At 36.3% G+C, this 12,974-nt stretch overlaps 1 non-coding gene across 1 annotated transcript; it reads right to left on the reverse strand.

Moving 5' to 3' along the window:
• Positions 1-5,288: 5,288 nt before the first annotated feature.
• On the reverse strand, positions 5,289-5,395 carry LOC116115079. Its single transcript, XR_004125616.1, has one exon. It is a non-coding gene; the product is annotated as a small nucleolar RNA R71 (small nucleolar RNA).
• Positions 5,396-12,974: the final 7,579 nt, after the last annotated feature.

A 12,974-nucleotide genomic window follows, 5' to 3' on the forward strand; every position in this document is an offset into this window, starting at 1 on the left:
ATACATAAAATTCAATCAAAATAATGAACAAAAATAAAATACAATTACACTAAAAAATAAGTAATTAAATTACCCAGGAGAGGACAACTTCTTGTATGCCTCTTTCAGTCCTTCAATAGGATTGCACCGTTTCATTTTGAAAACTAGAATTCACAAAAAATAAACACATAAATAATCAACACTAACTAGTAGGTAGCAACCACAAACAATCAAACACCCGCTAGCCTCCACGTTACACAACCAAACAACCAAAGAAAACAATACAAATCCAAGGAGAAAGAACCACAAACAATCACCACAAACAATCAAACACCCGCTAGCCTCCACGTTACACAACCAAACAACCAAAGAAAACAATACAAATCCAAGGAGAAAGAACCACAAACAATCACCACAAACAATCAAACACCCAAAAGGCCTCCACATTACAAAACTAAAGAAAACAATACAAATCAAAAGAAGTCAGAATTTCTTCAACTTAATACATGTGTTTATCACTAAATTGTTATTAGTGTGGCATTGAAATGAAATATAATGCAGAGGAGCTTCCAAACATGCTTTAACCATTAATTTTAATACTTCTCTTCTTTTTTATACAGTCCAATGTTGGAAACATAACCACGCAAAAAATAGAGAGACAAGAGAAGAGAAACACTTATTTTACTGTTGTGTGCATTAATAGAATATCTGGAGAAATAGAGAAACAAATATAGAAGAGAAATAAAGAGAATAGTAGCCAATTCTTAAGTTTATTTAAAGAGAAAAAATATGTTTAAAGTCAATTATTAGTGATCAGTTTATACCATTCCTGTAGTGCAGACAATGACGTTATAAATTTTTTATTAGATTATGTTTTAACTCAAGTAAAAATCAGAAAATTCTACCTGATTAAAGGGTAAACAAATAGTAGCAGTGTTAATTTGGATAGAATTCTAGCATTGTGCACTAAATTTGGTTGTCTAAACTCGCTCTACTGGATTTTACTTGTTCAAGGGTTTAGAAATTTGTCAGTCATCTCCATTAACAAATAAATAAATCTGGAGGGACCCTCATCACCTAAATACCATACCAATTATTATTATTGACTTTACTGCAATATGTCCCGCAAAGAACTCGCTCTAATTTAGGTTTTTACTTTTTGCAGCACATAATTATTGTTAGCTAAGCACCAGGTACTCCACATTACACAACCAAACAACCAAAGAAAACAATACAAATCAAAGGAGGAAGAACCACAAACAATTAAACACCCAAAAGGCCTCCACATTACACAACCAAAGAAAACAATACAAATCAAAGGAGAAAGAACCGATTAAACTAAAAAAGAAAGCACAATCCACAAAAAACTTACAAAGCAAAGAGATGATTGGAAACTGGAAACAGACGAAGACGTGGAGACTAGAGCGATGATGGCGACTGCAGCGACTAGGTGAAGAAAGAAGAATGGTGACTGGTGAGCAAAAGATCGGCGGCTGGGAGCAAAACGTTTAAGAAATTTGTGTACCTGAGGCTGGCTGAGGCATGAGAATTGAGAGATTGAGAGTAAGAGTTACTATGTTAGGGATTGCAATTGCAAAAAAGTGCCAAAAAAGCCAAACACCCAAAATGCAAAACATATATTTTTATAAAAAATTTGGTTCAAAAAGCCGGTTCTAGGTAATCGGAATTAATTTGACAAAAAACCGAAACTAAACCGGATATTCGGTTTTCTAAATAACCGAACTGAAACTGAACTGAATCCCAAAAAAACCGGATTTTCGGTCTGGTTTAGTTTTCGGGTTTTTTTTTCCACCCGTAGCATTTGTTGACTACCATCTAACAGAGATGTCTGGTACTCTCCCTCTAACATAAGATAGACAATAAGTTTAATGATAAAAAAAAAAATAATTTACAAGTTTTATTACTTAGAAAAACATACATAAAGATACATAAGAAAAAAAATTGGTGTAAAACTAGAGGTAGATGATAAGAGCTTGAAAATACACATTTAGTTAGTGGTTTATGGGGATTAATTGTGGGAAATTAGGCTTAATGTGGTAAAGTTGCTTAATATTTTCATAATTGCCTTTTACGGGATCGCAAGTGTTTTTTAGGCTACTAGTGCTTAAATGTTATGCTCAGATGAAGAATCATGTTGGCAACGGAATGAGTGACAAGTGGAAGCAAACGGATCAAGAATTGGAGTTGAATTGAAGAAGTTATGGAAGTTGAAGTAAAGAGAAGATTCTAGATTATGTTCCAGCTTGAGCATGCCTCGGTATTTTGAGAATATCTTGAGCTGTAGAACTCTGATTAAGACAATTCTTTTACTGTTGGAAATCCAATTCAAAGGGCTACGTTTAATATGTTTACTACTTTTCCAAATCTCATTGTTATCGAGTCCAAAGAACAGTGGAATGATGCGGGAAGAAGGCCAGCAGCTACTGTGCCACGGCACAGTGCCGCAGCACACTGTTTCCAGTAGCTACTATGCCGCAGCACAGTGTCGTGGCACAGTCATGGAACTTAAAAATCACCTATCTATTTTTAGGTAAGAAAATAGGGTTAAGAGTCCAAAACCAAAGAGAATTGGAAAAGAAAAAAACCCTAACCCTTGTGGGATATAAATAGAAGTCGTTTAGCATTAAAAAGGGGATTCTTTGGGGAGAAGAAAAGGAGAAAAATCTGCAGAGAAGAGAAGTAACAGAAGTTCTGGAGCTTTGATTCACAATATAGAGAAGTTTTTCTTGTTCTTTTCTATTAAACTCATGATGATTGTTTTAATAAAGATGATTATTTCTTTCATGTTTATTATAAACTAAATTTATTCTCTAGGGCTAGGATGTAGCCCAATCTCTTGATTATGTATTGATCTTTGATTTTTTATTAGGAATTCTTCCTAAGTTTTACTATTATTCCTAATGCTTTTGATTCTTAAGGGCCCAAGAATTGAATGAACTAATGGACTAGGTTGAGATCGAGAGATGATACTTAGTTGGTCTATGGCAGTAAAACCATAGGTTGAGAGAACGCTAGAGGTAGGTTACCGCGACTTGTGAGGTTTTGGTAAATTCCACAGAGCGTAATGATCTCTAATTGCTTAAATCTGATTAGAGATAATTCGAGTTAGTAATTAGGGGTTAATTTGATAATTGTTCGAGTGAAAGTTATTGGCAATTTAGGGAGTTTGACCTATAGGAAGAGCTTAATAAAATTAGCATAAGTGATCAATACATATAAGTAAGAGTTAGTGTGAAATCTATGCCCTAGGTCTAGTCATTGATAATCCGTGGATTATACTATTTTCATTAGACTTTTTAGTTAGATTTCTGGTACTTTTTAGTTCATTTTAACCTAAATTGTTGCTTAAATCTTTACATTTCGTGTTTCAGGTTAAAATGGACATTTTGAGCAAATAAGGACAAAATTGGAAATTCTAAACTCAGAAGTAAGCGGATCTCAGAAGTTGGGAGAGTTCTGAAGCAGAATAAAGCACTATGAAGCTCGCTTCCAAGGGAGAGCACCGAAGATCAAAGAATCAAGCGAAGATACAAGCAGAGTGGCAGTTCTGTAATTTCAAAACTTTTCAAGAAGCTACGTTGTGGCGAAGTACGCCAGTCACAAAACATGTTTGCTTCTCTCTTCGCTGCGGCGACGGTAGTAAATTCCAGTTTTGTAAAACGCACAGTTTTACTTTGTGCGTGTTTTTCTGGGGAATTTGGGCAAGGTATAAAAGAAAACACTTAGCCTTTTACTGGGAGGTGGAATAGGGTTTAGAGCAGCTTTTTACATTTCCTTTGAATTATTTGAAGTGATTTCGAGCTGTAACAAGGGGAAAGATTGGATTTCGAACCAAGGGATTCATCATTTGGGGAGATTTCTTGTCTTTTCTCTCATTCCCACTATGTTGAACTTTAATTTTATCGTTTTTCTTGTTTGTAGTGTTGATTTAGCCATGAACTAACCCACTTTGGATTAGGGTTTTGATTGTAATTCGGATTTTAATGGGTTAAGTGATTTATTGTTTTATTTTCATATGATTATGTTTTGATTGTGTGGTTACTCTGAATTTTTTTAGTGCTTATATGTGACGAACATGGTGAGATTGAGAAATAAATCATGTTAGGCTTCTTGGGTAATCACCATTGTAGTATTGAATACTAGAGATAGATTCAAAAATCAATGAAATCATTGTAGGATTCTTTTGCTTAATGAGCTTGGATTTGTTAACTTTCAAATTGTTGAGTGCGGAAAGTTGATAAGGAAGAGTAGGGAAACATAGCCTGAGAAGGTATGTTTAATACTTAGGAGAGTTCGATTTACAATCAATGCGTATGAGTATGAATTTAGTTTAATTTTTAGGTTTAACCCATAAAATCCGAATGAAGTTAAAACCCTACCCGTTTTTCTTGAATTAATTTTATCTCGTTTAGATCTTGCTTTCATTATCTAAGTTTAGTTTATTAAGGTTTTGTTTTAATCATAGTTTAAATAGCTCCATCAATCCAAAAGAATTCGATTGCTTCAACTTGAGAACGTTAGGAAACTTAGTGCTTAGCTAACAATCCTCGTGGGAATGATACTCACTCATCATTATATTACTTGTGCGATTAGTATACTTGCTACATATTGCATGTTTTAGGAAACACGCATCAAGTTTTTGGCGCCGTTGTCGGGGATTTGTTTTAAGTTAACATTGAGTCTTTCTATAGTTCGCTAGATTGGAGTTTTTATTTTGTTTTTAATTTTCAGTTGGTTTGTGGTCTCACTTCCCTTCATTTCTGTTGTTACAGTTTATGCGAAGAGCGAGACGTCAACCAGTGGTTCTTGTTGATCTTGAGATTGAGAGAACTGTCAGACGACGTAACAGAGAGAGAAGAGAAAGAGAGGATATAGTTGTTAAAGTAGAAGAAATAGTTGTTGAAATGGCAGAACCAGAAAACAGGACACTGGGGGAATTTTCAGTTCCCACAGTGAATGGTAGTAGGTCGAGTATTACTAAACCTACGGTGCAAGCCAACAACTTCGAGATCAAGCCGGCAATCATCCGGATGATCCAGCAGTCTGTTAGATTTAATGGTGATTCGAAGGAAGATCCGAATCAACATATTGCAAATTTCTTGGAAATTTATAACACCTTCAAGTCGAACGGAGTATCGGATGACGCTATTAGGTTGAGGTTATTCCCATTCTCATTGGGGGATAAAGCCAAGGGGTGGTTAATGGAAATGCCATCGGGAACAATCACAACTTGGAATGATCTAGCACAGAAATTCCTTGCTAAGTTCTTCCCTCCAGCTAAATCAGCAAAATTGAGAGATGACATCACATCATTTCTACAAGATGAGTTCGAGTCATTGTATGAGGCTTGGGAGAGACACAAGGAGTTAATGAGGAAATGCCCACACCATGGCTTGCCAGTTTGGCTTCAAGTCCAAACATTCTACAATGGATTGATAGGTCATGTGCAAACCATGATGGATGCAGCTTCAGGAAGGGCCTTGCAGAATAAGACACCAGAAGAGGCCTATGAGTTGCTTGAGGTTTTGGCAAGCAATAACTATCAAAGACCAAATGATAGAGCAATACCAAGAAAATCTGCGGGTCTGCATGAAGTTGATGCCTTTACAGCCATCTCAGCCCAACTCACGGCACTTCAGAAACAGTTGGGAACTATGCAGGTAAACTCTATCCAAGCACCTCAACTAGCTTGTGATTTTTGTGTAGGAAACCATGTGAACAGCGAGTGTTAAGTTGGGAACACATTTGCTTCGTCATCTTCATCAACGGAGCAAGTGAATTACTTGGCAGGTAATCAGAGACAACCAAACAACCCATACTCCAACACATACAACCCGGGATGGAGAAATCATCCAAATCTGGCTTGGGAAAATCAGAACCAGCAAAATAATCAATGGAACCAGAGGACAGTTCCAAATAACCAACCAGGGGTGAATAATCAACCGGGAGATCCAAGAGTGACAAAGTTGGAAGATATGTTTGGGAAATTTATGCAGGAGACCACGGGATTCATGAATGAGACGAGGACGAATTTTAGAAATCAAGGGGCGTCCATTCGGATTCTTGAGGTACAAGTTGGCCAATTGGCTGAGAAATTAAATGAGAGACCGCAGGGTTTCTTACCAAGCAATACAGTGACCAACCCACGTGAGCAAGCAAACGCCATAATTTTGAGAAGTGGGACAGTCTTGGAAGAAGTTGAGCAAGGAAAAAAGGAAGATTCTGAAGAGGAAGTTGATGAAGAGATTGTTGCTGAAGAGAAACCAAGTGGTTTGGAGAAAGAGAAAAAGAAAAAGGATGAAAGGTAAAAGAAGAAGGAGAAATTGCCATTCCCCGAGATACCACCAGAGTTGGCACATCACACCCCGCCCGTGCCTTTTCCTCAGAGATTGAAGAAAAAGAATCAGGATAAGCAATTTTCAAAGTTTATTGAAATTTTTAAAAAATTGCATATTAATATTCCTTTTGTAGATGCATTGCAGCAGATGCCGAGCTATGCGAAGTTCCTTAAGGAAATCTTATTGAACAAAAGGAAGTTAGACGATGAGGAAACGATGATGCTCATGGAGGAGTGTAGTGCCATCCTCCAGAAGAAGTTACCTCCAAAGCTGAAAGATCCAGGGAGTTTTACTATTCCTTGTATTATAGGAGATATTACATTTGATCGTGTTTTGTGTGATCTAGGAGCTAGTATTAATTTGATGCCATTTTCTATTTTCAGGAGATTGGGGATTTGTGAAGTAAAGCCAATGACCATGTCGTTGCAACTAGCGGATAGGTCAATAAAACCACTACAAGAAAACTGGCATTCTGCGTCTAGCAAAATTAGACGCAGAAAGTCACATTTAGACGCTAAGCCATTTTTAGCTTCTAAATTCGGTTGTCGCCCCCTTAGTTGCAGTAGGCTGGTCGCAGATTCATAGCGCGTCTATATTGTGGTTTAGACGCAAAAAGTTTTTTTTTNTGGCAGGAATTATGGCTATGTGAGGGAGTTTTCTCCCATTTTGGATGGTTAGAGAAAGACATAGAATTATTGTTATAGTAGATTCTTGTTATGCACTTGAGTTGTTTGATGAAATGCCTAATAGAGGTTTGAGTATGAGTAGTGAACCTTAATTCTTGCAACATTGCATGTTGGCATTTCATAAGTGCATTAGTGGAGATGAACCATTCATATGCATTAATTGTGCATTGAGAAGTGACTTAAGAAAGAGTAGAAAACTTTGTGTATGCACTTGCTCTATGAGTAGAGAACTTTGTGAATGCAACTACTCTAAGGGTAGAGAGAATGAGAAGTGCTAGAGTAGAATGAATGAGAAGAGCATTAGAAACGGGTTGATGCTTTGTGGTCGTCACTCGATAGTTATCAGAAACAGGTTGATGCTTTGTGATCGTCACCCAGTAGTTATTAGAAACGGGTTGATGCTTTGTGATCGTCACCCGATAGTTATTAGAAAAGGGTTGATGCTTTGTGATCGTTACCCGAAAGTCATGAGAAACGGGTAGGTGCTTTGTGGTCTCCACCCGATAGTTATGAAAACCGGGTAGGTGCTTTGTGATCCCCACTCGGTAGTCACTAAGAGCGGGTTGGTGCTGTGTGAACTCCACCCAACAGTCATGAAGAGTGAGATGGTGCTGTGTGAACGCCATCTGGCCGTACCTCCGGTAAGATGAGGCCATGACGTTTAGTAGAAAACAATAGAAAGAAAGTGTGAGGAAAGAATTAAGAGAAATCAATACGGGGATAGACAAATAGAGGGTTTACTTACTGAGCATTATTTTGTACTCACCCCGTTATTTTCCTTTGTGGATGCAGGATCTAGGTGATGATGCAGTCGGAGGGGCGTCGGCAAGCGAGGAGCAATAGCTACACTGTTTCCCCTGTTTTTGTCTTTTTAAATGACATTTTGTAAATAATACTCTTTATGTATAAAAGACTTATTACATATAATAAAAAGAAAAGTTTTGGGCCCATTTTCTATTTTTGTTATGCATGCATTTTACTAGTTTACAGAAGTTGTTACAATATCATCTAAATCACCTGATTCAATATCTAGAGCAATCCCTAGTTCCACCTCCCATGACTTGTAGGCAAGAAGGATTGACCTTAAGTTAGCAAGGGGAATAGACAACTGACAGTGAAATATACTTCGGATGCGTTGAACCTATTTTTCTTTTTCCTACAAAAGAGATGTAATTTTCCAAATGTAAATTTTGAAAATAGATACTTTTTCTTGGTAAATAGCACTTCATAGGGAAATGAAAGAACAAAATTTACGAACTATACATAAATGACAAAAAGAAGGAAATAAAGGTTTCTAAAACAAACAGGGCATGCAACTTTAGCCATGGTTCTAGGAAATATAAAGGAAGACCCACAAAAGCATTATTAACCATAATACCAAACCAGTAGGATGGAATAAGACTTTAAATAATCAAGTAAATTGATTAATAGAATGCATCCCCTTCAGGCACATTTTCTAAAAAGTTTATATTATATATATTACAAATTCTCACCTTAATGCTGATCTCATCTATGGTATGGAGAATGGCTTGCTTAAATTCCCTGTATGCTTCCCATATTTTACTGTCTTCAGCAACATGCAAACTAGCAACAGTTATAGCATGCTCGAAAGATTTCTTGCCTTCGCAATACCGTCAGGTGAAAATTCAGGTACAGATGGATCATATTCTTGCATAAATCTCAAGCAGTCACACCAAAGTGAGACAGACTACATCAGAACAAGTTCTAGTCATTCAATTTTACATAATTACTTAGGACCATACCAATTCTTCTTTCTTATTCTTAGGTTGCTCACTAAAGGCGGCGTGCATGCGGGGAAAATTCTTCTTGTCACTCATGGGTTCCCCATCGCAACAACCTTTTCTTCTTTTTATCTTTTTACACTTCTTTAAATAAAAATTCAGATTTTAACTTCTTTAATATTCTCATTTCTTTCTATTTACTCTTTAACATTCTTTAGTGCTTTTTCATGCTCTTATGAGTATGTATGCATGTAGATGGTTTCATGCTTATAATTCTTTCTAAATTCACATGTTTAAATGCAATTATGCAATATGGAATGCAAACATTTCGTTCTCTACCATCTACAAACTCATCTCAATATAACACATAATCATACTCATACATGCACTTCTCTTTAACATTTCATCAAACAAATTATGTGCACAAAACAACTCTAATTTGACTACACTTCTATCTCTTTTCTAAGCCACCAAAAATTTGGTATAACATCCTCCATATTTAATGCCAAACCTTTCCAAAATGTACACTCCAAAATTTCTACTCCAATTCTTCCAAATTTTATCCAATCTGATGAGAATGCAAAATGTCATATTTACGCCCCTTAATTTCTAGTCTTTTATACTTATTTGCTGCCTAAATATACTCATTATTATTCTATTTTGACTTAAGATGCAAATGGAGGCGTTAATTGCAAAACGGAACTAATTAAATGAATTCGGACAGTTTCGACATTATTTCGTAATCGGGGCATAACTCTCTCATCTGAGCTCAGATTGAGATGATTCAAAATGCTGTGGAACGATAAGAAAGAGATCTACAACTTTTATTTTTTGAGTTTGGAGATATACACGCTGAATCAAGGTTTTAATCGGGCTTGAAGTTGACACACCTGCACTACTGATGTCCTGGAGCATTCTGCCTTGTCATGCAAATCAATTGGGCAGTTTATTATTGGAAGATGTGAAGACATGTGGCATGCAAGTTACAGCTCAGAATCACCACTTTCTTATTTTATTTTAGGACTTTATGTTATTATCGATTAATTAGAATCAGATTAGGATTAATGTTATTTTAGGATATTAGAATATTTCTTTTAGGAGATTTAGTGGGATTCAAATACTTGAAGTGGATTTTTGTGAAGTAGATCAGATTAGGTTTTGGAAAAATGACATCACGCCTCTCTCTTCTCTTCTCTGGAATTTTTCTTTCTTTTTGAGTTTTTGTTTATGGCCATGAGAGGCTAATTTTTATAACTTGGTCGAAGGAAACGGAGGCCTCGGAATCAATAAATCTTTGAGATCTACATGTTTTTAGTGTTCAATTTTATGCTTTGAGTATTGGATGTTCTTCTATGCTTATTTTAATGATTGTTTCATTTAATTTCTAGGAGGCCTACTAGGTTATTATTTGTTACAATCTACTGCTAAGTTAGATATCAAATCCGTAATTGTTTGCTCCCTCTAACTTGTGAAGCAATTAGGGTTATTGATTTGCTGCGTCAGGAATTAGTAATCTTAAGAGGAACACTCGACTAAATTAAATGCAACCGCTTGAGTTTGTGTTGCTTAGCTTCATTGATCTCTCTAGTTCTTAAGGCTGCCACCAGATTAAATCTTTAGCGCTTGTCTAGGGTTGTTTAGTAGTAAGGTTAATTAAGATTGCTTGTTTCCTAATTAATTACAACTGAGGAGGGATAGGAAAATAGTTCCAACGGTGAATATTCAGGTATGAATTGATTTAATTTTGCATCAATGATCAGTTGTAAGATTCCGATGGTGGATGTTGACTGCGACCAAGTTTCGTTATATTAATTGATTTCGTATTGAATTGTTTTTGTTTTTGTTTTTGGCTAAGATTGTTTTCTGTTTTACTCAAAATCCCCCCAGCCTTATTCACATCATTGAAAATTCGGCTAGACACTCTTCGTGGGATCGACCCTTGCTTACCTTATTTACAGTTCAGTAGTTAGGTTAGGAAGGTTTTTAATCTTGGTTGCGTACGACAGCACACCAGATTTTGGTGCCGTTGCTGGGGAGTGATTCTAGTTGAATTTTTTGTTTTTTTGTTTATGTGATTTTTTATTGTGTTTTTGTTATTTTTTTTATTTAGCAAAAAAAAATTAAAAACTGTGAACAGTAGTACTGTTCCGGATGAACAGTAGTGATAATCCGTGGATTATACCGTTTTCATTAGACTTTTTAGTCGGATTTCAGGTACTTTCTAGTTCATTTTAACCTGAATTGTTGCTTAATTCTTTACATTTCGTGTTTTAGGTTAAAATGGACATTTTGAGCAAATAAGGACAAAATTGGAAATTCTTAACTCAGAAGTAAGCGGATCTCAGAAGTTGGGAGAGTTCTGAAGCAGAATAAAGCGTTATGAAGCTCGCTTCCAAGGGGGAACACCGAAGATCGAAGAATCAAGCGAAGATGCAAGCAGAGTGGCAGTTCTGTAATTCCAGAACTTTTCAAGAACCTTCGCCCCGGCGAAGTACGCCAGACACGAACATGTCTGCTTCTCTCTTCGCCATGGCGAGATTTCTTCTTCACCACGGCGACGGTCGTAAATTCCAGTTTTGTAAAATGCACAGTTTTACGTTGTGCGTGTTTTTCTGGGAAATTTGGGCGAGGTATAAAAGAAAACATTTAGCCTTTTCCCAAGGGAGGACGAATAGGGTTAGAGCAGCATTTTACATTTTCTTAGAGTTCATTTTGAGAAATTGTGAGGTTGAACAAGGGTTAAGATTCGATTTCAAACCAGAGGATTCATCATTTTGGGGAGATTTCTTATCTTTTCTTTTATTTTCATTATGTTGAACTTTAATATTTTCGTTTCTTTCAATTGTGTTGTTAATTTAGCCATGAACTAACCCATTTTGGGTTAGGGTTTTGATTGTAATTCGGATTTTAATGGGTTAAGTGATTTATTGTTTTATTTTCATATGATTATGCTTGGATTGTGTGTTTACTCTGAATTTTTAATGCTTATATGTGATGAACATGGTGAGATTGAGAAATGAATCATGTTAGGCTTCTTGGGTAATCACCATTGTAGTATTGGATGCTAGAGATAGATTCAAAAATCAATGAAATCATTGTAGGATTCTTATGCTTAATGAGCTTGGATTTGTTAACTTTCAATTTGTTGGGTGCGGAAAGTTGATACAGAAGAGTAGGGAAACATAGCCTGAGAAGGTATGTTTAACACTTAGGAGAGTTCGATTTACAATCAATGCGTATGAGTAAGAATTTAGTTTAATTTTTAGGTTTAACCCATAAAATCCGAATGAAGTCAAAACCCTACCCGTTTACTTGAATTAATTTATATCCGTGTTTTTCATCTCGCATTCGTCGTTAATTTTAGTTTAAAATTTATTGTTCAGTTTTAATTAGAAATAGCTCCCATTAATCCAAAGAAATCGATTGCTTCAAATTGAGAATAGTAGGAAACTTAGTGCTTAGCTAACAATCCTCGTGGGAACGATACTCACTCATCATTATATTACTTGTGCAATTAGAATACTTGCTACATATTGCATGTTGTAGGAAACACGCATCAAGTTTTTGGCGCCGTTGTCGGGGATTTGTTTTAACATTGAGTCTTTCTATAGTTAGCTAGATTGGAGTTTTTATTTTATTTTTAATTTTCAGTTGGTTTGTGGTCTCACTTTCCTTCATTTATGTTTTTGCAGTTTATGCGAAGAGCGACACGTCAACCAGTGGTACCTGTTGATCTTGAGATTGAGAGAACCGTCAGACAACGTAACAGAGAGAGAAGAGGAAGAGAGGATATAGTTGTTGAAGCAGAAGAAATAGTTGTTGAAATGGCAGAACCAGAAAACAGGACACTGAGGGAATTTTTAGTTCCCACAGTGAATGGTAGTGGGTCGAGTATTACTAGACCTACGGTGCAAGCCAACAACTTCGAGATCAAGCCAACGATCATCCAGATGATCCAGTAGTCGGCTAGATTTAATGGTGATTTGAAGGAAGATCCGAATTAGCATATTGCAAATTTCTTGGAAATTTGTGACACTTTCAAGTCAAACGGAGTGTCGGATGACACTATTAGGTTGAGGTTATTCACATTCTCATTGAGGGATAAAGCCAAGGGGTGGTTAATGGCACTACCACCGGGAACTATCACAACTTGGAATGATCTAGCACAGAAATTCCTCACTAAGTTCTTCCCTCCAGCAAAATCGGCA

The sequence above is a fragment of the Pistacia vera genome, unplaced genomic scaffold, assembly GCF_008641045.1.
Source record: "Pistacia vera cultivar Batoury unplaced genomic scaffold, PisVer_v2 Contig73, whole genome shotgun sequence".
In the NCBI taxonomy this organism is placed as follows: Eukaryota; Viridiplantae; Streptophyta; class Magnoliopsida; order Sapindales; family Anacardiaceae; genus Pistacia; species Pistacia vera.